Source organism: Fringilla coelebs (genome assembly GCF_963513975.1).
Source record: "Fringilla coelebs genome assembly, chromosome: 3".
Classification (NCBI taxonomy): Eukaryota; Metazoa; Chordata; class Aves; order Passeriformes; family Fringillidae; genus Fringilla; species Fringilla coelebs.
In genome coordinates, this window is record NC_140030.1 from 7,525,539 (window position 1) to 7,547,959 (window position 22,421).

Consider the following 22,421-nt stretch of genomic DNA (forward strand, 5'->3'; position numbering starts at 1 on the left):
CTGAGGTACCTAAACAGCTGGGTTTGCCTACTTTGTGAGACAGTGTCCAGAAGGATGTGAGATGTAATTTGTGAGATGGTGGCCAGTGATGGGTGCTACACCCTGGATCATGCTGGCTTGCCAAGTACTGGAAAATTCTCCAGGATGCAAGGAATTCCATTTAAGTTGGAAGAGACCTCCAAGATCATCAAGTCCAACTATTAACCCAGCACTGCCAAGCCCACCACTAAGCCATGTCCCTCTGAGCCACAGCTACATGTCTGTTAAATCTCTCTAGGGATGGTGACCCCACCACTGCCCTGGGCAGCCTGATCCAATGATTGACAACCCTCTCTTTGAAGAAATTCTTCCTCATATCCAATCTAAACTGGCCTTTGTGCAACTTGATGCCTTTTCCCCTTGTTGTCTCACTTGTTTCCTGGGAGAAGAGATCAACCCCCACGTGGCTCCAACCTCCTGTCAGGAGTTGTAGAGAGCCAGGAAAATGAGGCTGTTTCTCTCCTTCTGCCACCTGAGGTAGCACTGCATTGGTACTAAGCCTTTGATTTGGAATCATGAGCAATATGTCATTGTCCCAACAACGTCTGCAAAACCACTTCAAGCAACTGTTTGTAAATCCATTTGGGTTTCTAGGTCCAAACATTTGTAAATCCATTCCCATCTGCTGGGAATACATGGGTCAGTGACTATCTGACGAATCTCCAGTTATACAGGAAGGCATAAAGACACTATCCTTTTTTAAATCAATATTTTTAATCAAAATTTCCTGAAGTAAATGAGTAAAACAAAGATTTTTATAAAAGAACCTACCTAAGTACTTAACTCTCCCTTCTACTGTCCCCACTTCTGAACGAAGGAGCGGGACACAAAATGGTGTTTTTATTAACAAGGACTGACAGGTCAAATTATACTCTTATATCACTTCACCATCTTATTTTAAAATATCCATATCCCACCTTGCACAACATTAGAAAGTTATTTTATTTATACATAACTTGGTAAACTTTGAATATTTACCTCTTTATTTTTATTTCCTCCCTTTTCTTCACTAGCTCACTGGCCAGCATAGAAATGTACAGGGATGGGTCTTCTTCTTTTGTTTGCAGAATGCTTCAGGCTTAGGGATTAATTAATTGAAAAGAACAGAGTACGTGGAGTTCTTGGGGAGAAGGATGTAATTACTGCATTTGAAGTTCTCCAGGAAGAATGTTAAAGTGGCAATTTTTTGGAGTTAATGTCTTTTCCTGCTGCTCATTCTGGCTGGAGGCATCCTCCTGTCTTTCCTGACTAGCATCCATCTATTCCTTACTGAAATGCAGGAGAAAAAGGAGATTCCTCATGTGATATTGAGGGGGGAAGAAGCTGTGGTCCACAGGTGAAGGAGGGAAACAAAAAAGACCTGGAATGCTCATTTTCCTAAGGATTTCACTCAATCAAATTATCACCAAACTGCAAGCCATTTCTAACCACTAATTACTCACTGCCTGGAAACTATTTTGAACAAATGTAAATGTACAAAATTTGGTTGATGATAGCCTTGAAATGTAGATCCTGGGAAGCCTGTGAACTTTAACAACTGTGGAGAAGCAAAACCAGAGTTTCTTTTCATAACCTTGATCCTGTTCTAGGGGCAATACACAGGCACACGTAACGGATCTTTCCTTCCTCTTTGTTTTCTTGCCAAGGATGGTCTTTGGAAACAGCACTGGAGCTGCTCCATACCATTTATCCTCCAGAATGTATCAGATGTTGTTTAAATAAATGCATGCTAGAACTTTTCTACAGTGCCTCCTGGTAAACTTCAGCCATGAAGAGCCTACATTCAGACTGAAGGGGCCAAAAAAAGCTGAACTGAAGTCAAACAGAACAATTCCATCTCATCCTACAGTACCAAACTCTGCATGATGATGTAACAGGTTAAACACTTAGAAGAACTAATGACAGATCACAGGTGTTTCCCCACAGACACTGCAGCCTCCCTTAGCACTGACTTCTTCTCCTTCTCCTTTGAACCTCACAGGAATGACTTGTCCCTGTGTATTGCACCACAGCAGTGCCACAGCTGAATCAAGGAGGCAGGCACGGACCAAGGGGAAAAAACCCCTCAGATACCCTCGAGTAGTCCATGGCCCAGCAAAAACATAAGGGTAGAATTAACCCCCTTAACAGCCATGGAGATTTTATATTAAGTTTTCCCATACTGAGTTTTTAATCTGAATGTCCTTATGGCCCTCTGCAGATTGAAATCATCACGTTGTTTTCTGTAGACCAAAGTTCAAACCCCTGTGGAGGTTCACATTTTCCATGTAGGCATTTAGTCCCTACAGTCTCCATCACAAAATTTCTGCTCAAAAGCAAGACCCAAAGCTCAAGATTTCAGTGAAAGAGAGGATGGAATAATTGATGTAGCTCCTCAGCTGCCTACCTTGCGACCAGGTCTTGAAATTATAATTGCCCAGAAATCAAGTTTATACAGATTCAGAAGATAAGCAGGACAAAACCATGACACAGGCAAGCTGCATCCATTTATCAGTAAAGCAAAAGCAAATACAGATGGAACCACAGATTTTTTTTCCTGAGCTTCTGTTTGGAATCTGCTTTTTCTTCCAGGGTCAACAAAACCTCCAGTTTCAAACTTTTGCATATATGCTTTAAGAATTAGCATGCTGTGAGGTCTCGCTACAGACAGCACGTGTTTTCTCAAGCAACACATGAAACAAAAAGTCATGGGGGTTTTTTCCACCCTTTCCTCCTTATTAACACTAGCAATCACACAGAGCTTTTCACTTTTCCAGGGTACCACAAGCAAGAAGGAATGAAACCTCTGACAGATGTAGCACTCCCACTTTGCAATTGGATAAGGTGACTCTCCTCATGTCATAGATGTTGGACTGGGGGAGGTCACAGGCTTCCTTGCTGTTCCATCTGCACTTGGGCTCCTCCTCAGGTCCACAGTGGTCCTGTGTGGCACACTGGGTCCCAAGAAGCCACTGGAACAGGGATATAATTTAGGGTGCTTGTGTCAAGCTGTGCTTACTTGAAATAACTGTAGGCTGTCCAGGAGACATGAAAAGTCAGCATAGGAGGTTTTATGTCCACTTCACGAGCTTGCTTCTCTTTAGTAGGTGGTTTTCCTCATATCTTTGCCTGCATTCCTGTATTTCACAAAAAAATACCTTCCTTCCTCCCTAGGTCAAGTTTTCTTTTGCTGGATGCTGTAGGCTTTCACTTCATCTCTGGGCTGATTCACACTATGTGATCTCTGCCATGAGGGGAAAGAATCAAAGGTGAAGAAAGCTCTAGTGGTCTCTATGTAGCAGTGAGTTCTGTAGTAATGAACACTTCAGGTTCTAGAACTTTACCATCTATGCTATTACACACATCTCTCACAAGGTTTGTGCTTGAGTATTAGAATAGGCTGCCAAGGGAATTGGTGGAATTCACCAGTCCCTGGAAGCATTCAAAAGGGGTGTAGATGTGGCACTAAGGGACATGGATAAGTGGTGAACACAGTGGTGTTGGGTGGACTCAATGGAACTAGAGGTCTTTTTTAACCCTGTGTTTCCATGATTCTGTGATTTTAGTCCAAACCTACGGGTAGCTACCAGATAAGGCTCAGGAATCTGCATGTGTCAAGTGCATGAACCACTGGAGCACTTAATGTCTTCAGACACGGGTACTTCAACCTTCCAAAAATTTTCCTCCAGCATCCATTGTGGCCACCAGACATAAGCACTTTGTCCTAAGCACCTGTCTCAGAGGGTGAGAAAACAACTTAGTTATTCATCTCCCCACAAAAGTTTGCAATGCATACTCACTTCAGAGCTGGGAACATATTTGTCTGATTCTGGAGTCAATTCCACTTACACTTGCTTTAAGGACATTCTATATATTCAGGAGGGGGTGAAAGCAGCTTAATGTACCTGAAAATTGGTCCCACAAAATCTCCACTTACCCTGTAACTGCTATTGTCACACAAAATGGGAACAGCAAATGTTTCAGAGAACAAACCATACCAGTTCAGGGCAAATGGGTGCAGAGACTTCGTCATTGTTACAGTGCCAGGAAAATGAACAAATTTGCCCCCTGGGTTGAAGCTAAAGAACAAAATTCTTGAGCCCTGCCTAAAATCACATGGGTCTGTTTGGCTTGTCTGATGTTGTTCCATGGTGATTCACAAGCATTGCTCTGCCTTGCTGTGTGATGCTTGGCAGCCAGCTGCACAGTCAGAGCTGTGCAGAGAGCAAACAAGGGCCCTGGTGCCTACTTTTTTTCCTTGCAAGAAAGCTCCTGCCTCAGAGACAACTCTAGAAAACTACAGGCAAGGTCCAGACAGAATCAGCAAGTATTTAGTGTTGTTGGAAAATAAAGCCAGATTGCACGGCCTGATAGCCATGTGATCGCCTTCTAACATGCATCATTTCTCTTAGTAACAACAGGCAGTGCCTCACACACTGCTTTTTGCAAATAATGATTAAGGTCAAAAATACTTCCCCGGATTGTAGCCTGTCCTTTGCACCTGCAAAACCTGAGTTATGGAAAGCTGACTTGAGGCCATGTTTAATAAAAGCCTTACCCACATGTCACAATAGTGAACCTGCAGCCATCCCACCCAGCAGCATGACCTGGAGCATCTATTTTAAGCATTGAGGCATTCAGCAGAGTCAGAAGGAGTCAGGAGCACTGAATTTCTGAGGAGTGACTCAGAACCTGTACTGTACATGTAGGGTCCAAGGAGACAGGGTGTCTGGGAAGGACAATTAGGTGCTCCCTCATGTGCCCAATGAGGAGCTGCTGAGAGCCAGCCAGCTGGAAACACCAGGGATGTATCTGAACAGGCACCTGCCTCCTGTCTTGCTCCTCTCAAAAGCTGGCTGACATGGCACAGAAGCATTTCCTAAATATCAGCTGCAATTTCTCACAAGTGGTGCATGAGATGTTCACCACCTGGCCCAGCATCCTCCTGAAGGACAGGTGATGCAGACCTGTGCAGGGAAGCACAGCCTGAAGGTGGAGGTTGACTTAAACATGGCCAAGGAGAACTTCTGTCTCTCTGGGAAGGGTCTGTGCTACACTGTTGCTGCCCTTTCATGAAACTTGTGTTTTGAAGCAGTTTTTCAGGAGGCATTAGCATGCCTGGCAGGTTTGCCTAGCTTGGGCTTCTTCAAATAAGGAAATGAAGGGAATGAAGGGAATTCCCAATTTTGCATGTTTAAGCAGTAAGACTGAAAGCTATTTAGAATCCTGCTGGCCATATCTCAGATCCTGCAGGCTCAGTGCTGTTCAAGCCTCCTTAGCAGGCTGAAGAGCACCCTTCTGACTTCTGAATTGAAGCAGAGGAAGAAAACACTTACAGAGCTCTTCAGGAAAAAAAAAAGAAGGCCTCCAAGAAAAAAAAGGACTGCCCTCTGACAGTTGATCTGTCTCTGCTTCCACCTCCTGCTTGTGGGAGAGAAGTAAGGGATCTTCCCTGCTTTGGGCACATCTTTACCCCTTCATTCCTGTGCACACCTGGCACCACACACTGCTGTGACATTCATGGCTCCCAGGAGAGCTTTTTGTACTTGCTCTGCGATCCAAATCTACTAAAAACACTTTAATCTAATTGTAACTATTGTATCAAGCAGAGGAAAAGAATTAAGAAGCTTCAGTTTACAATGCGCCAACTATTCTAAAAAACAGATCTTGGTGGATAATAAACAGTGAGAAACAACAAAACAGGAGTCAGAGGAACTGGAGTCTTTAATGGTCACTGATGTAGTAAATCAGCACTGCAGTTTAACACAGACAAATGTAGTGTAAAGTAGTATATCTAAGGGAAAGGACTGGACTTGAAAGCACATATTTAAATGTGACATTCATGCAGTACCCTAGCCAGGAAAATTAGGCTGATTTCATTAGAGAAAAATAAATCTCTGAAGACTATGCAGTCCATGGATACATTAATAAAAAAGAAAGGAAAAAAAGTAGTCCAACCATGGTTTAGGCTATGTCAGAGGGGAATCACAGTGACTAGTAAAATAAAAGGAGCACAAGATAGATTTTATGAAGTTAGTGAAATAAGTCTGGATGGGAAACTCCAAAAGACTGTCTTACAGGTAGTGTGAAAAGTACCAGTGACAATTATAGGTCAGATTCAGCTGCTGTCTCCATCCTTAGCACTGGGTCTGAAGAAAACTCAGATTTAGTTAGTAAGCTGTCAGGATATATTTAAGCTAGCACCTGCATATTTAAATTATGGCAATTTCAGATGTTCTCAGCTTGTCACTGCACCAGCCCCTATGGAAACAACCCCAACTTCAAGGACAGGTAAAGAGAAGAGAGCAGGGATTAGTGGTCTTTCCATTTTCAGTGGTCAGTGAAGGAGAAGAATGCTGAATTATTGTGGTCACAGAGGAAATCAGAGGCCAGATCTGTATTCTTTTCATAACCACAGAACACCTCTGTGAACTCTTCCCAGGTGCAGGTACACACACATACTCACTCCAGTGAAAACCAGCCTCTGCTGGTGTGGCAGGGGACAGACTTCCTCGTGCTCCTAAGGTTAAGAGCAAACTAACTCTGGCCAAGGACACTGGAAGGAAACTTCTTGTTTTTAGGAAAGCCATGGTTCTGCCTGCGTGCAAATGGTCTGTGATGAACTCAGAGACCCAGTAAACTGCTGGGAATTTCCATCAGGAAGATGAGCTCCTAACAGCTTGAGCTGTGAGTTCCACCAGTGGCTCTGTGGAAATCAGGTGTCTCAGAGTGAGCACCACAATGCTGACCTTCCTCAGAAGCCAAATTTATTCTCAGCAGAGAAAGAAAACCTCTCACAGTTGCCAGATTAAGCTGATCAAGAACTAACAAGAACTGGAGGAACAACAGGAGTGGCCCCCTCCACTCTGCCTCCAGAGAAAAATCTGGCTTTTATTACAAAATTCCAGCCTGGAGCTTCCTCCCACAGGATAGACCAAGGAGGCCCAGACTTGTATGAATTAACCAAAAATAACACTTCCAGGGAGGGAGAGGATGATTGAGGGAATTGCTGATGGGATACAGAGGCCTCTCACCTCCTTCTCACCAGTTCAAGTCCAGAAGTCAGGAGGGAGAGAAAGCCTCTGACTTTGAGAAGTTTGTTGCCTTCAGCTGATTTACTGGGAAGCAAGTGACTGCCACAACCACCATCATGTCAGGTAGCCCCAAGCCAGTGGACAGAAGAACAAAAACTGTCCTTCCCATCTCCACAATAATCCATTTTAAAGAGCTGTGGGTTGCATCTGTGGCAAGGCTCAGATTGACCGTGAGCTCCAGGCTCCACCAGCAAATATGTTTAAAAACAGCCAAAGCAAACAGGATTCTGTTTGGGGAGGGAAGGAGCCAGGCACCTTTTTGGCTGTGTTTGGCCAGCAGCAGGGATATGGTCTGGTGAATCCTGACCATCTCCACTACACATCCTCATTGCTATGGCAATGTCCCATAATAGAGCAGGGATCAGCAGCTCCCTGGAGCAAGGAGGCAGCACTGTCCTCAGGTAGTGGCACTGCATTAGAAGAAGGAAAACAAGAAATTTGTGCAGGCAAGCTGAAGACTCACTAGAGCGTGTAAATGTTACCTAAATTTGTGCATCAGCATTTAAATACCACGAGAGCTGGAGCTGAGCAAGAGCAAAGCAGATGAACACAGAGTGTCTGATTCAGTCTGGGGAGATGGGGAAGCACAGGGAGCTGGGAAGCGCCCACAAACTGGGCCAAGGCTACCCCAAATGCTGCTGCTGCTCCTCAGGAGAAGCTGTGAGAAACTGAAGCAGATGGCAGCCAGCATGCTGGGCGGCAGCAGGACAGAATCCTCAGAGCAACCTCGGGCAGGATGGGGAGCGCCGCACCAAGCTCAAGCACCGAAGCAGAAAAAAGCAGCTCAGAGAAAAGGACCACCAGCACCACAAGAAGCTAACAGTGATGGGAGATCCCTCCTGGAGGTCTCAGTGGCCATCGTGGGTTTGTGGAGCTGCAGAGGGGTCTGGCTCAGGGAGGAGAAGTTGCACAGACCCAGTGTTAAAAAGCAGGATTTGTTTGCCCTGCCCTTGTGCAAGATGAGAAAGGGGGAAGGGAAGAACATGCCCACCCCACCTTCTTGCAGAGTCTTCAGACCCTGTGGCCTCTTAGAACACTGGTTCCCCCACTGCAGTGGAGCGGCTGTCGAGAGAGGCTTTACTCAAGGTAGTGCTTTGGTGAGGTAATCTAAGACAACAGGATTAAACTGAAAGAGACAATTTATGTTGTGCAACAGGAAATATTTCCAGACAGTAAAGTCTGTTGGGCTCCAGAGCACTTTCCCAAGGTAAGCAGCAGAACTGGAATGGCCATCCCTTGGCTCATCTGTCAAGGCTACACGAGCACTGTGTGGTGTGGAGAGCATGCTCACACAAGGTGAGAGACAGGACAGGGACCCTGGGTTTGCTGCTGTTACAGCAGTGCTGTGTAAAAACAGGGACCCAGCTTTTGCTCATGCACAGAACAAATTTCTATTGACAGAAGAAAAAGCTGAGATGTAGGGCAAGTAAGAAAGAAAGAAAAAAAGAAAAAGCCAGAAAAGTCTTGGTGGTGCTTTAGACCCTTCAGTTCCCATCATGGTCTTGCCCTGAGTGGGTTTCTCTTGTTTTGCTTTCTCCTTTGCAAGTGTCAGAAAAATATTAAGGGGCTGATATCAAGGGATTGATTCTTACCTGCCTTCCACTGCTGTAAATCAAGAATAACATCACTGGAATCAGCAGGGTGATCTCAGGTTAAAATGAAGTGGGTTCATATTTAAATCCAAAAGAATTAAGGATGAAATTATGTTCACCTCCCACCTAGCACATAGGTAAAGTTTCAGATAGTTTAGAAACCCACCCCCAAAAACTGCACTGGAGACAGAGGTCCATCTCTCAACAGCTATATAGATGGGTGGAGGTCATCTCCCCCCTCCAAGCACCCAAAGCAGCCCCTGAAGCTCAGTCAGCCCTCCAGTCACCTTGCACAGGCAATGATTCCATTCACCTCAGAGCTGACTTGCCTGTTGAACCCCTGTGAAAATGCCAGTCTGTCACCCCATTCCCTTTCACATCCAGAACACAGAGCACAGCTCCAGGTAAACGCTGTTTCTTAGGCTCCTAGGAGGTGCTGAGAGCAACTCCTGCTACAGTTTCTCTCCTCCCTCTGTTACATGAGCTTATTACTCAGTTTTGGCTATGTCTCTGCTAGTAAACTAACCCCTGCCAGAGCCCATTCTTCAGCCCTGAAGCCAATTGGCACAGCCTGATGCCTACATATTATTAAACTCCTTTACACTCTGAAACAAGGTGACTACATCCATACTGCCTTTGGAGTGTCCTGGCCCTTCCTGAACTCCAGCAACACCCAGAAGTTGTCCCAGGTCAAGCCCTGTGTGGTAACACAGACCCTCAAGACCACCTCACTAGTACATGTATAAGCCTGCTGTGAGAAAACTGAAAGTGAATACCTTTTGTTAAATCCTCCAGTTGCACAACACTCAGAAAGAGTCTGGGAGACTGGAAGACCCAAAAAAGGATTTCCTCCTCAACTTGATTAAAAAAAAAAAAAAAAGTGCCTTTCACGGAAAAAACTTTGAGCTTTTACCTAGAAACCGGCTGTAGGCAAGGCTGTCAGTAAATGTCTCCTGGGTCCGCTATTGCTGCTTATGGCAGCAAGACAAGGGGTGCCAAGGCTAGACAGGGAGCTTGAACTTTCCCCAGCCATGGGAGGAGATGTGTCTTGGCTGGGGGCAGGGGAGAGGGATTGAAATGCTCAGGGTGAGCCCAAATCCCCTTTCCTACATACCCATCTTGTACCTTTTTCCACCACTTTCTCATTAGGGAAGGGGGGACAGCGAGAACTCTACTGCCAAACCAGCATAAAACGAGAGGGAGCTGAGGGAGCAACATGAATCAAGCAGTGACTGGGAGGTAAACACACCATGCACAACGCCTAGGGAACATTTCTCCTGGGGCCAACTCCAAGGCTTTATTGCCCCACTTACAATTAGCTGGTAAATATTGTACATATAATTGACCTTTCTAAATGCTGCTGGGTAGCTGGAGGTGTTGGGAGCTGATCCTGCCTGTGAGGACCCGGGGTTGTGCAGCACCGACTCTATCTGCCGGTGTGCAATGCTCTGCAAGCGCTTTTCTCCCTCGCTTACTGACACATTGAGATTTACTGCCCTGTGTCAGTGAGTTCAAGAAAGCCTTTTAACTCTGGAAGCTCCGGGAACCGGCTCCAGCACATGCTTCGGGATTTATCCGTCACTTTGTTATGCCTTGTTTGTCCAAGAAACAGTCAAGACTGAACGAGTCAGGAATGACAGAAATAGTACATGAAGTCACAGTTGCTCCACTTTAAAGCACAAGCATTTGTGTCGTTTTCCTACCAAATATACGCGTGTTCGGCGAGCAAATAAGGCAATGGCAGAGGAAAGGCAACACAGGCAAGATTTTACAGATGCCCACCGAGTGCTGCCCGCTCCTCCAAGCGAGGGTAACACAGATTTCCACGTGTATCAGCTTTTTCTGCTCAGGAAAGCAATCCCCGGGACTGGACACGCTCACAAACCCCGTGAACGCTGCCGCAAGCCGGCCCTGGGAAAAACCTGTGAACACTAAACTGAAGCTGGAACACGTAAGAGAAAAGGCTGAGCAGCCCCTGCTCTTTGCCTCACCTCCGCTCGCTGCCCGCCCGGCTTCTGAACATCCCCGTGCCGCTCTCCCCCTCTGTTCAAGAGCCCTTTTTCCGTCACTCACAACAAGCTACCAGCACAACAGCACCAATGCCAGCCCTCGCAGCTGACCTGTGCTACGGAGAGAGACGCACGGGGCTCCTGTCCCCTCCCCGTCCCCTCGCAGCCCCTCGCCCACTCAAACACCCAGCCCCGGCATCCCCGGCCGCCTCGCTCCCCACCACCTGCACGGACAGGAGGAGCGGCGAAGTTTGCGGGGAAGGATGGGTTCGCTCTCACCGCCTCAGGTTCCCAGCAGCCTGGGACGCACCGCGAGCTGCGTGGAGAGAAGAAAGTTGTTCCAGCGTTCGGCTTCTTGGCGCTCCTGGCAGCGGGCTGGGAGCTGAGCCCGTGAGGACGGCAGGAGCAGGAATGCGGCTTGACAGGCGGGAGCGTGAGGTGTGCCCGGCGCTGTCACATCCTCCCCAAAAGCCGCCGGCCGGGAGGGAGGGAGGGAGGGCGGACGCCCTGCGCGTCTGCGGGAGGGCTGGAGCGCGGAGCGAGTGTCGGGGAGGGCAGCAACAGGAAATGACACAGAAACTTCACCAGGCTCCAATCCAAACTTGGCCCCTGACATGAAAGAGAGGGGAGGCTACTGGGGGCGGGTGGGGGGGATGAGAAATTTTTCCCCCCCATTAAGCAGCGTAAAAATCTGCTGACTGGAAAAAAAATCACTGTCACAAGTTTTATTAAAGCAAGGAATGAAGGGGGTAGGGGCGGGATTCCCATCAGAGTTTATTTACTTGAGCAGGAGTGGTGCGATCATATTAGACACTAAGAGCAAAATGCCATTTTCAGCAGTTTCCTGGCTTTTCTAAGCTCTCGGATGCTCCAGCGTGTGCCGGAGGGCAGCAGGCAGGAGGGAGGTCCCTCTGCCCCAGGAGCCCCGGCACGTCTGCCCGGGGCTGCAGGAGCCGCTCCGAAATGCAGCAGTGCCGCAGCTCCCAGGGCAGGGGGGACGGGCCGGGTTCCTGCGCCCAGCCCGGAGAGGAGCGCACGGCCCGGGGACAGGACAAGAGGCAGCCCAGGCACCCGCGAGATGTGCCAGCGGCACGACTCACAGAGGCAGAAAATCAAACTGAGTGTGTGATCAAACCTTTGCTTGGATGGATGCAGGAAACTGCCTTTACTGAACAAAGCTGGATGGATACTTCAGAATCATATAATCATCAAGCTTTTATGTCCCATGAGCATATACCTCAAGGTATTTCATACCTTGGTCTTTGAATTCTGAAGTCAGAATGCTGAGAAAAAGAGTATTAGTAGAAAAAAAAAAAAATCACAGAATAATCACTCCAAGGTAGTGATTACCGATCAAGATACAGTAAAACTTTGCAATGGAAGAATGTCACTATGGAATGGAATGTTGTAATGGAGATGTCACCAAGTCCAACAACATGCTCGCCACTAAACCATATCCCCAATTATCACACCTACACATTTTTGGAACACTTCCAAGGATGGTGACTCTACCATGTCCCTGAGCAACCTGTTTTTGTGCCTGACCAGCTTTCCAGTGAAGAAATTTTTCCTGATATCCAATCCAATGGATTTTCTAATAGCATTATTCTTAATCTATTTGGATTATTTTCCTAATATCCACTCTAACCTTCCAGCAAGGCAAACCCTCTGAGCACCTCTCTACATGCTGGGTGCAAGGGCACAGCAGCTATTGAACTTGGTTGCAGTTTTTAAAGCATCCTAAAATGTGTCCTTCTCAGGCAGCCCAGACCTAGCCTGACTCTGGGCTCTCTGCAAATCTCACCTGCCCTTGCAGTAGGCAGTGCCATAAATTCTTTGATAGGAGCCCATGGGACTTTCTAAGGGATCCTCATCTTCCTGATTTGGTTCCCACACCACTGCTGAAAGGTGGATGAGATGCCCACACAATCAGGTCACTTAGATTGAACAGAAGGTCAAATGCAGTTTGGAAGAAGCTGTATCACTCCTCATCCTACTGAAAGATGTTCTATCAGATATAATAAAACACAGGGACAGTTGGAACCCAGGTCTAAGCTCAGATTTAACTCTTTCCTGGAAAGCAAATATAAACATAGCCATTCTGCCTACAAATATGAAAGTAGTGGGAGATTTTTTTCCTAAAAATTGACCTTTCTTAGGCTAAGGATGGCCTCACTGAGACATCTCCATTTACCAATCAGTTTTATAGGAATATAATATTGCCACTAAAACAAGAATTTTTAAATATTCCTATTTAATAAGAATATTTTAAGGCCAGGTGAGGTCACTCATTTGATCATTTCTGTCACCTGGCCTGATCACCTGCATAGCTGAAGCCACAGAATGGTGACTCTAAACAACACCTGAATCATTACAAATTATGGCACATCATGCAAGGACACCTCCACCCCAAATCAGAGGCTTTCAGGGAAGGACAATCCACCCCAGATAAGTTATTTCAGTGGTAACAACCTGTCAAGAAGAAGGGCTGCCTTTCTGATCTGCATTTGTCTGGCCTCACTCTCCACCCTCAACCCTGGCCATCACTTATCAGCCTCTCCAGGAAGTTGCAGATCAGGCATGGACAGAGAAGGCTGCAGCCCACCAAGGTACAGCCCATCCTCAGTTTACCCCTAGGACAGCAAGAATATTTCAAGCCTAGGCATAGCTGGGGACCCTCCAATATTTTGGTTGAAAGCAGCCAAGCCATGTCGCTCTGAGTGGAAACTGGAGCCTGCTGCTCCCTCTCCATGCAAACTCAGCTTTACAAAACCACAGACAAGTCATCTCGTAACCTTGTCCTGAATAAATAAAAATAGCTGAGCTTTTTTAGTCTCTCATGGTAAGGCAGATTTATGGACAAACCACAAACCGTGCCTGTCACTCTTTCAAGATCCATTTCCATTGCATTAAAGTTCTTTTTCAAATGTGCCTACCAGACCTGGATGTGGTATTACCTCACCTACACTGTAAATTTTTAACAGACTTGGACTCCTATCCAGTTGCTCCATCAGATGCATCCCTCTCTTTGCCATGCCTTTGTGAATGCAGTAGCAATCTAACAGGCTGAATTAGGGATTTATTGTTATAGTATCATTTTACTCCAAACTTCAACCTTAAACACAAAACACTTTCAGATTTGGCATTTATACAGTGTTCAACATATGCTTTGATCCAAACAAGGGCTTTGACCTGCCTAACCTTTGGTGTATTTCTTTTGCTTCTGTGAATGACTTGAGCACAATCATACGGCATTGGTTGTCACTTCCTTAATGAGAGGTTATTTTCAATTAATCAAAGAAATATAAACAGAGCCTTGTATCAAGTTTAAATAAGCTCAGAATAGTTCTGCCCTTAAAACAGATGTCTAAAGCTGTGTCTCCTTTCAGATCAGAGCTAGTGCACTGTCAAGAAGAGATCTTGCAGATCTGTTTGCTCAACCAGCTCAAAAAACCAAGCTCAGCTCCAAATCCTGACACAGTCCAGTGTGGCCCATTGAAGTCAGTGAATTGGGCAGCCCACGATGCAGATTAGGGTAACCAGGCCAAAATCAGATTTGTGAGGTCTTTACAGATTAGAGAGAACAGCAGAAGGGAATTAGATAGCACCACATTTTTTCAAAGTAAGGCTAGCCCTGCATCAAGCCCAGTACACCATAGCTGCTTCCCCATGGTTCTGATCGTGAAGAGGTCAAATAATAACATGAGAAGAGGAAGACATTAACTAAACAGGGTCAGGGCTGGTCTTTGGTCCCAGGGCCAGCAGGCACACATTATGAACAGTGGGGGCTAAATACCCTTAACCTCTAAAAAAGAATGGCTCCATGCAGACTTCCTGTTGGGAACAATCTCTGGGTCATGCTACTGGTCAAGCTATGCCAGAGACTTGGCACCCCACCCTGGGATAAACAGGGACCATGATAACATTTAACACCATAAATGTTTTCCAGTGGCAGGGCCCTGCTGCTGCTTAATTAACTTAACCAGTAAACTAAATATAGCTAATTTCAGAATGATAAAATACCCAAAAGACTCACAAGACCTTTCTTCATCCTGAAGCCTTGGGTAAATACAGGCTTGCCCTGTGAGTCTCAGACATTTAAACACAGCTCTAACATCCTTATTTCTTATATTTAAGACACTGGTTTTTGTCTGCAAGCTCTCCAAGGTAAGGAGCATATCTATTCCTAGAGCTTGGTCCTTGCTTGTCATTCAAAAACCAGTATTTTAATCCATGGGGTAGGATGTATCTGCACTCTGTTTAGCCAGCTCAAGGGTAGAGCTGAGCTAAATATCTGTACTGACCCTCTCTAATTAATAGAGACTGACCATTGTGGAGGATGATTTGTTTTATCTAAACACAGTTTAACACAGGTGAGATGAATCACCTCTGGAGCTGACCCTCCTGCACCAGGGATTATTAGCCTAGCTAATTATTGCAATCTCTCCACCAAATTTTCTGTGACTACCAAAGGGGTCAAAAATAAGATATGTGTTTACCCGTCAGAGCAAAACACAGATTCTTTCATATCTATAAAATAAATATTATAATAGTGTTGTCACAACTTTTGATGTCAGAAACAAGTCATCTTGTGTAGCCTCTAAATGAGGTAAGCTCTGATTAGGCACAGTTTTCATGCAGTTACCACTGGAACCCAAGATGCTGTGTGGCACTAAAATACATCTTCTCAGCAGGGATCCACTCTGGGTTACAGATATTTTATTAACTGACTGTCCTGAGAGTAATAAATGACTTTTCAAAGGGAATTCATCTGAAAAAGCTTTTTGTACTTGTTTTTATTGTACATATACATATATATCATTAAATATCTCTGCACTAGGTGCCATTTTCTCTTGCTAAAAATACTCACTATAATCAGTCAGCTTTTCTGAAAGTGTGTTCTGATAATCTGAGCTCATTCACAAACAGCACCTGCAGCAACACCCAGTAGAGGTAGGGGAACACATTTGAGAGTATTCACTTGGCAACTTGTTTTCTTGAAAATGAACATCACATTTCCATTTCTACCTAGAAATAAGAGTGGAGAAGGGAAATGGCTCGTTGCAAATGGACAGGTTTTGCCTGTTTATTTGCGAGGATGTGTAGCATGCAACTACTGAGATTCTAGGGTGAAACTTATGCATTTGGCTTCTACATAAAGGGAATTTATAAGCGTTTTCTTTTACTAGTTTGTCTTTGTTTCTCTTTCTTTTATTTCCTTTTTATTTTTTCAGTCCAAATGCATCATGGTCTCTGGTGGAAACCTGTGGCTGAAGGACCTGCACAAGCCTGGATAAGGATAGAGGAGGGAAACCATTTTGTTTTTTATCCTTTTGGCAGATCTTTAACTAAAACCACAACATGAACCATGTGCCAAAATATTGGGCTTATTAACTATACTCTCACCTCGGGAAACTATTTCTGTTTGAAAGAGTACCTTAAACTGCTTACAGCAGTAGGATTAGTGTGGTGAATTCAAACAGAAGGAATAGTCTTATATAACTTTTTTTTCCTTCAGTACCTTTCATTTCATTCTAGATTGTCTGAATCCCACAAGAAAAAATATAATGCCTCAGAGATGTATTCTTTTCTGGCTTTTGCAGTTTTCATATGTTAACATTAGATTATCTGCCATTTTATTAAAAAAATATTTGAATAATTTCCATGCATATCTGCTCCTCCCCATGCTATTTTTGGCATTTATGAAGCCATCTACATAAACTTCAGGGGCAAATGACCTTTAAAAACTAATGAAGATCTGTAACACTTATATAACATAACATCCTATGTATTTTACAAAAGGAGAAAAGCTGGTTTCTTCTTTTCCCCTTTCCCTGTTCCCCCTACCCCCAAACAGATAGGAACTGTTTCTCTCAAGTCTGTCTCTCTCCAGAAAGATCTGACCTACAAATGGCTTTCTCATAAGTCAGCAAACTAGTTTAGTCCTCATATGGATTTATCATTAACCACATGAGCACATGTTGTCCATTTTGCCCAACCTAATGAATGTGCTATAAATAAAACTCTAAAAGCAGGTTTCACCATTCTTATCCAAGCTGTTGCTGCAAGTCCTTGTAACTCCCAAACCCACTTACATTAGAAACATTAATCACATTATTATAATTCAAAGCATCAGCTCTCTACAGCTGAAACTCCCTAGCACTTGACTTTGGCTAGACCTCTAACCTCAACTTATCACTTTCAGGCGTACTCCACATTTTCTTCTCCAATCTGTCAGTGATGTAGGAAAGACGTGGGAAGTTGCTTTCAGAAGGTATTTTTAACCTAGGAGTGTCTCATTAAAAAGAGAGCTTAGTATAGAAACTCTGAAACAAAACCTTTCCCACTTCACTAAGCACAGCAACCTGAAAGTACCAGAGGGGTATTTCACCACAACTCATGTCATTTTAAACCAAAGCAACATAAAGAAAAAGGAAGTTCTCTTGGAAAAGACACTGTGGAGTGTAATTCCTATCTAGCCCACAAATATTTTATATGATCATAGGATTATCTGTAGAACTTTGTATTTTCCATCTAGAATGAATGAGGCTGAATCAAGCCATCTATTATTCTGACTTGCCTGCTCATTCATTAAGAGTGTATTTGTACAGTTTGGGTTGTTTCTACTTATTTCAGCTGAAAGCATGGAGATCATATTCCATCTTGACCAAAGGTTTTAAAAGGCAAGAGAAACAAAAGATTAATCTTAGGATATTATTTTTAAGCCTCATGTGCTTTAGTCTGGAAATAGAAAGACAAAGATAAAACTCCCAGAAGGACAGCCACAGCTAATGAGAGCCTGAGAGGAAATGATCACACATTCTTAGTTCTTCTGATGGATGTCCTTCTAGCCTTATTAATCAGAACTTCATGATGCCAATAAATCACCAAAGTATGATAACAGATGAAGGTGAGTTTGGATGTAAAATGATCCATGGTGAAGGATTACAATAAAGGAGGAAAAGGAGGGGGAGCCAAATACAGTTTTATAAACTGCATCCTCAACTTGTAACGACTTGTAGATAATAAATATCATTCCTTTTCCACATTATCTAGGAGATTAAGAATGTTTCTTGATGTATAACTGCTGGGAAGCCTCTGTAGCACCTTCTCCAGTTACCAGGAGGTTTATATTACACCAATTGCTTTAATTTTCCATCAATTATGATTTCATTTACAAAGAAGAACTTTAAAGTACCTTTCTTCCTTTAACCTCTTTTTGAGGAAGTCAACTCCAGAGGCTGGAAAGGAGAATGCATGCAGAACATTGAGGGTTTTGATCTTGCAAGGTTTGTCAGATCCTGCTTTGAGATTCCTGCAAGTTTTCTGGTATGACCTTATCCTGCTTGAATAATCCTATGTCACAGAGGTGTCAGCAAGGTCTCCATGCCTTCAATCACTCTATATACAGAGTTGTTGCTTTCTATATTCAGCAAAAACCACAAAAATCAATCCACGTGTGTCACAGTTTGTGGTTTTCAAGGAAAGCATTTCCCAGGGCACTTAAGAAATAAATAAATGCATTTGAGATGCTATTACTGATGAATCAGTTCCACTCCCTGTTTCCTACCAGGGGTTTTTATGCTGTAGAACACAGTCCTGGCCATCTGAAGCAAACCAAAATGATGCTTATGTCCTGCAAATTCAAAATAAAAGGTTACTAAAATGAGGTATCTTGCCAATAAAGCAAAATTTGCCTTAAGCCATGAGAGCCAGAGGTATAACAGACACCTAAAAAAGAAAGGACAGAAGTGCACTGAATGCCTTTGAGGATGGTCCCAAATGAAATGCAAATTTGGATGCTGCCCTGTAGCTTTTATTTGGTTCGTGTCACAACACAGAGAGGTGCCCAAGCTGATGCCCTACCAAGCTTGGCTAAGTCATGCTGCAGGGCAGGACAGCACTTGGTAGGGAGATGCACCAGCTTGGTCCAGATACAGTGAAATTATGGCAGGGACATTGTCTGCTGAACTGATGGACCCCATCCAGAGGCACATCAGCTTGGAGGTTCCATGGGTGTCAGTCCATGTGGAGCCAGCCCAAACATGCCCATGCCGTACTGTATTCTGTATTCTCTAGGAATATAAACAGGGATGTAGGGAATATAAATAGGGATACAGTCAAGTTTCATGGCACTTCTCAGAGCTTCCCTGGCTGGGATGACAGCTGAGGTGTCTCTGACACCATATGCCCAAACACTCCCAATTCCAGGTTGCAGCAGCTCGCAGGGAGATTGGAAAACTGGGCAGTCAGAGGGAGAGCCTTTGAAGTGATTAGATATCCCTGAAGAAAAGAAGGCAAATTTGTCCTTGTAATGCCTGCTTTGTACTCCCTGGAACAGTGAGGACAGCATTTCTCTTATCTCTGTTCTTGCCAACATTTCTGCATGTTGCTGTTTAATGGGAATCCTGAAAACACACATGAATGGACACTAAATTACAGAATATCCCTTCAGGCTTTCGAAGCCATCATGAGCATGAACAGGAGACAAGTACATGTGAATATAAATTCTAAGCTGAGATGTGTCATATAGAAAGTGGAGTGGAGAAGAGAGAAAATTAAGAACAAAAGACAATGAGGAAAGAGGGGGGAGGAAACCCTGTATAAAAGCTTTAGCATCTGAGAAAAGCCAAGCAGAATACCTGGTGCCCAGTGTTGCAGTCTGAGTTCTGCTGTGTATGGATGCGAGTCTGTGGCATGGAAATGAGTCAGAATTGCTGTCCCAGAGAACACACTCCACTGGTGCAGTCTAAACTCCTCTCAGGGGGTATGTTGGACTTACAGATTTGATTCTTGCCACATGATTCTTGCCAGATGTCTGGTCATAGACAACTGATCACCAGCAGATTATTTTAAAATAGACTTCAGCTGAGACACATCACTTCCACCACGAGAGCACTTAATTCTTAAAATTCAAAGAATTGAGTGCTTGAAATCAGCAAAGGACTATCCCTAAATTGCAGTTTCATCCTGCAAAGCCTCTGCTCTTAAAGTATGGAGGCAGCTCAAAGAAATCAAGGGGTATCCAGGCCCTCTTTCCACTGCTCTTGAATGAAGTATGGTATTGATTTCTAGACCTGGATTTAGGCCTGGAAGCACATCTGGAGGGTGTCTATTCCCTGCATATGTTGGATTTGTGCTACATTAAAGAATCATGGCTTCCACAAACATAAATGATGAAGAAAATTCCTGGCCTGAAACTAAATATTGTTGTATATTATGTCACATTGAAAATGACTCCTGCAGAGATGATGACACCAAAGCCATGAAACATCAGCTGCATAGCCTTGGACTGCTGTAACAATGCTCCTGTGAAGGCAACTGATTGAAACTCCACCATCCTGAGCTAAGGCATCAAATCTTCCCAACCCTCATGGTGACACCTATCAAACAGAAGTCACCTCACTGCAATATTCCCCTTATCTGCTGCAGAGGAGGAACTGAGCACAAGAAAATGAGGAGTCTTTGGCAACAGAGAACAAGACAAAATAACAAACACAGCCCTTCTCAGCAAGCTCAGCTGATTCAGGAGTTGGTGATAAAACACTCCTGGCTTCCAGTGCCAGTGATTTGCCCAGGAAGAAACCTTCTCTTTCCTGGCATCACATTTGTAAAGTTGAATGGCTCAAAATACCTTTAAAATAGGATTTGGAGCTACCTCTGGTCACAGGAGCAGCCCTTTCTCCAGCAGCAGCAATGCTGCTAGGGAGCATTACATAAACCAGTTCATGTCAGGTCACAATCAGAAGACAGGCAGAGGCAGAAACACTCCAGCAGGCATTATTTTTCCACAGCACAGCCAAAAGCAGGCAAATATTTAGGAACAGTAAAATGCCACTGTGTTTGCAGACACCATTTATTAATAGCAGGATGGATTTTCAGTCAGTTTGTGCCACAGATACCAATATCATCTTTGCTGCACTAAGTTGATGAAAGTGACATAAATTTTCAATGAACAATTATTTAAATCAAGGTGCAAAACTGACTGGGCAACCTGCAAAATTCTCCACACTCTGGATTCCAAAGATCTGTTCCCAAATTCAAATCCATCCAGTAAATACTTACCCATGAGTGTGTCCCATGGACAGGAGATCAAGGATCCTGTTCTTGAAAATTGAAAAGGTAGGAACAGACAGAGGAGTGTTTAAATCCTTCCTTCTCTTGCATTGCATTGCTGATGCTTTCTCATTTTTTATAGAGGTTATAGAAAGTGCAGCCTGTGACCCAAGGGGCTCAGCAAGGAAAGTGTTTATTCCCTACAGAGCAGGAACAGGGGTTCCCAAACCAGGATGCATCCTGAGTCCCAAACTCATAGACCTGGCTGTGCAAAGGGAAACTGTACTGTGGTCCCAAAAAGGGTTTCAAAAATAGGAAACTTTGGGAATTGCTGATCTTAAGGAGTATAGTTAGATGCCTATAGATGCCTATAATCATGTCATGTTAAGTTTTAATAGTTTTCAATATCTCAGAGTTGCATTTCTACCCTCAGGAAGGTGATGAATTTGAGCAAGGGGCTTACTATGTAAGCAAGCTGACAGAAATGGAAAAAAAAACAAACAAACAAACAAAACAAACAAACAAAAAAAAAAAACCCAGACAAATAAAATAAAACAAAACACAGCTGACCTTCCTGAAGCCTATAAAATTTTCCCCAATTTGTTATTAGTGTGTATCAAAACTGGCCATTGCAAAGAAGCATAGTCATATTATGTGAGAAATAACACAAATCTCTGTCCATTTATAATGCAGCTCTTCTTGAGTTTTAGCCATTAATCATTGGCCTATCTGCATACCCAGAACTCAGCTTTGCCAACATGTTCCAGACTCTGAGCTAAGACTCCTGAATCAAATATTCCCCCTTCCTAGTTTATGCCACAGTAAGATTTCAACCTGAAATCCCCAGTGCCTCAGAGAAGGAAGGTTTCTTTCCAACAGGCAGTAGCTGAGCTGACAGGGAATGCTGATGCTAAGCTCCCATCCCCTGCTATTTTTGAGTAATGTCTGTCATGTCAGGATGGAGAGTTGGATGTATCCATGGGACAGGTATGGGCACAGAGATATTTGATACAAGAAACTCATCTGGCTGAGAGCACCACGGCACAGCAAATCTCTCCTCCACTGTCTATTCCAGCTTCCTGAAGAACTCTGGAATTCTGTGCCTGTATCTTTGTGGTCTGCACTTAGGACATCTCCAAGACATAGTCAAGGACCAGAAGAAGACAATGGTTAGCAACTATGATCCTCTGGATCAATGGGAAAAGAAAAAAGGGCCTTATCAAAATGGTGGAATGAATTCCTGTAGGAACTGCACACAACTTCAAATTCCATTCCCTTTCACAAAAGGTAGATGGTTCAATTCTTTTGCATTTGTTATGTGCAATAAAAGTGCAGCTACTGCTCTTAAAAAAACAATAAAAAATGTTTCTATAAATATATTACCAACCCAAGAAGGGTCAAGACTCTCCCTCCTTTACTGGAAGCAGAGGAGAACATAATGACAAAGAAGGAGGAAAAGGCAGAGGCACTTGCAAGGACGTTATAGCAAGGTGGGATGAGTCTCTTCTCCCAGGTAACAAGTGATAGGACAGAAGGAAACGTCTTCAAGTTGCACCAGTGGAGGTTTAGATTGAATATTAGGAAAATTGTCTTCACTGAAAGGGTTGTCAAGCACTGGAAGAGGCTGCCCAGGGCAGCAGTGGAGTCTCCAT

General features: G+C 44.1%; 1 protein-coding gene across 4 annotated transcripts in view; it reads right to left on the reverse strand.

The window, feature by feature from the left end:
- Positions 1-22,421, reverse strand: part of EVA1A (eva-1 homolog A, regulator of programmed cell death) — a gene marked incomplete at its 5' end in the record, with an annotated part of 201,876 nt that overhangs the window by 54,488 nt on the left and 124,967 nt on the right. The window contains one exon of one of the 4 annotated variants that reach the window (XM_084201577.1): positions 11,024-11,170. The exons of 2 other annotated variants lie outside the window; for them this stretch is intronic. Of the gene's footprint in view, positions 1-10,992; positions 11,171-22,421 lie in introns of those variants that run through there. One more of the 4 variants, XM_084201576.1, reaches the window with a different exon arrangement.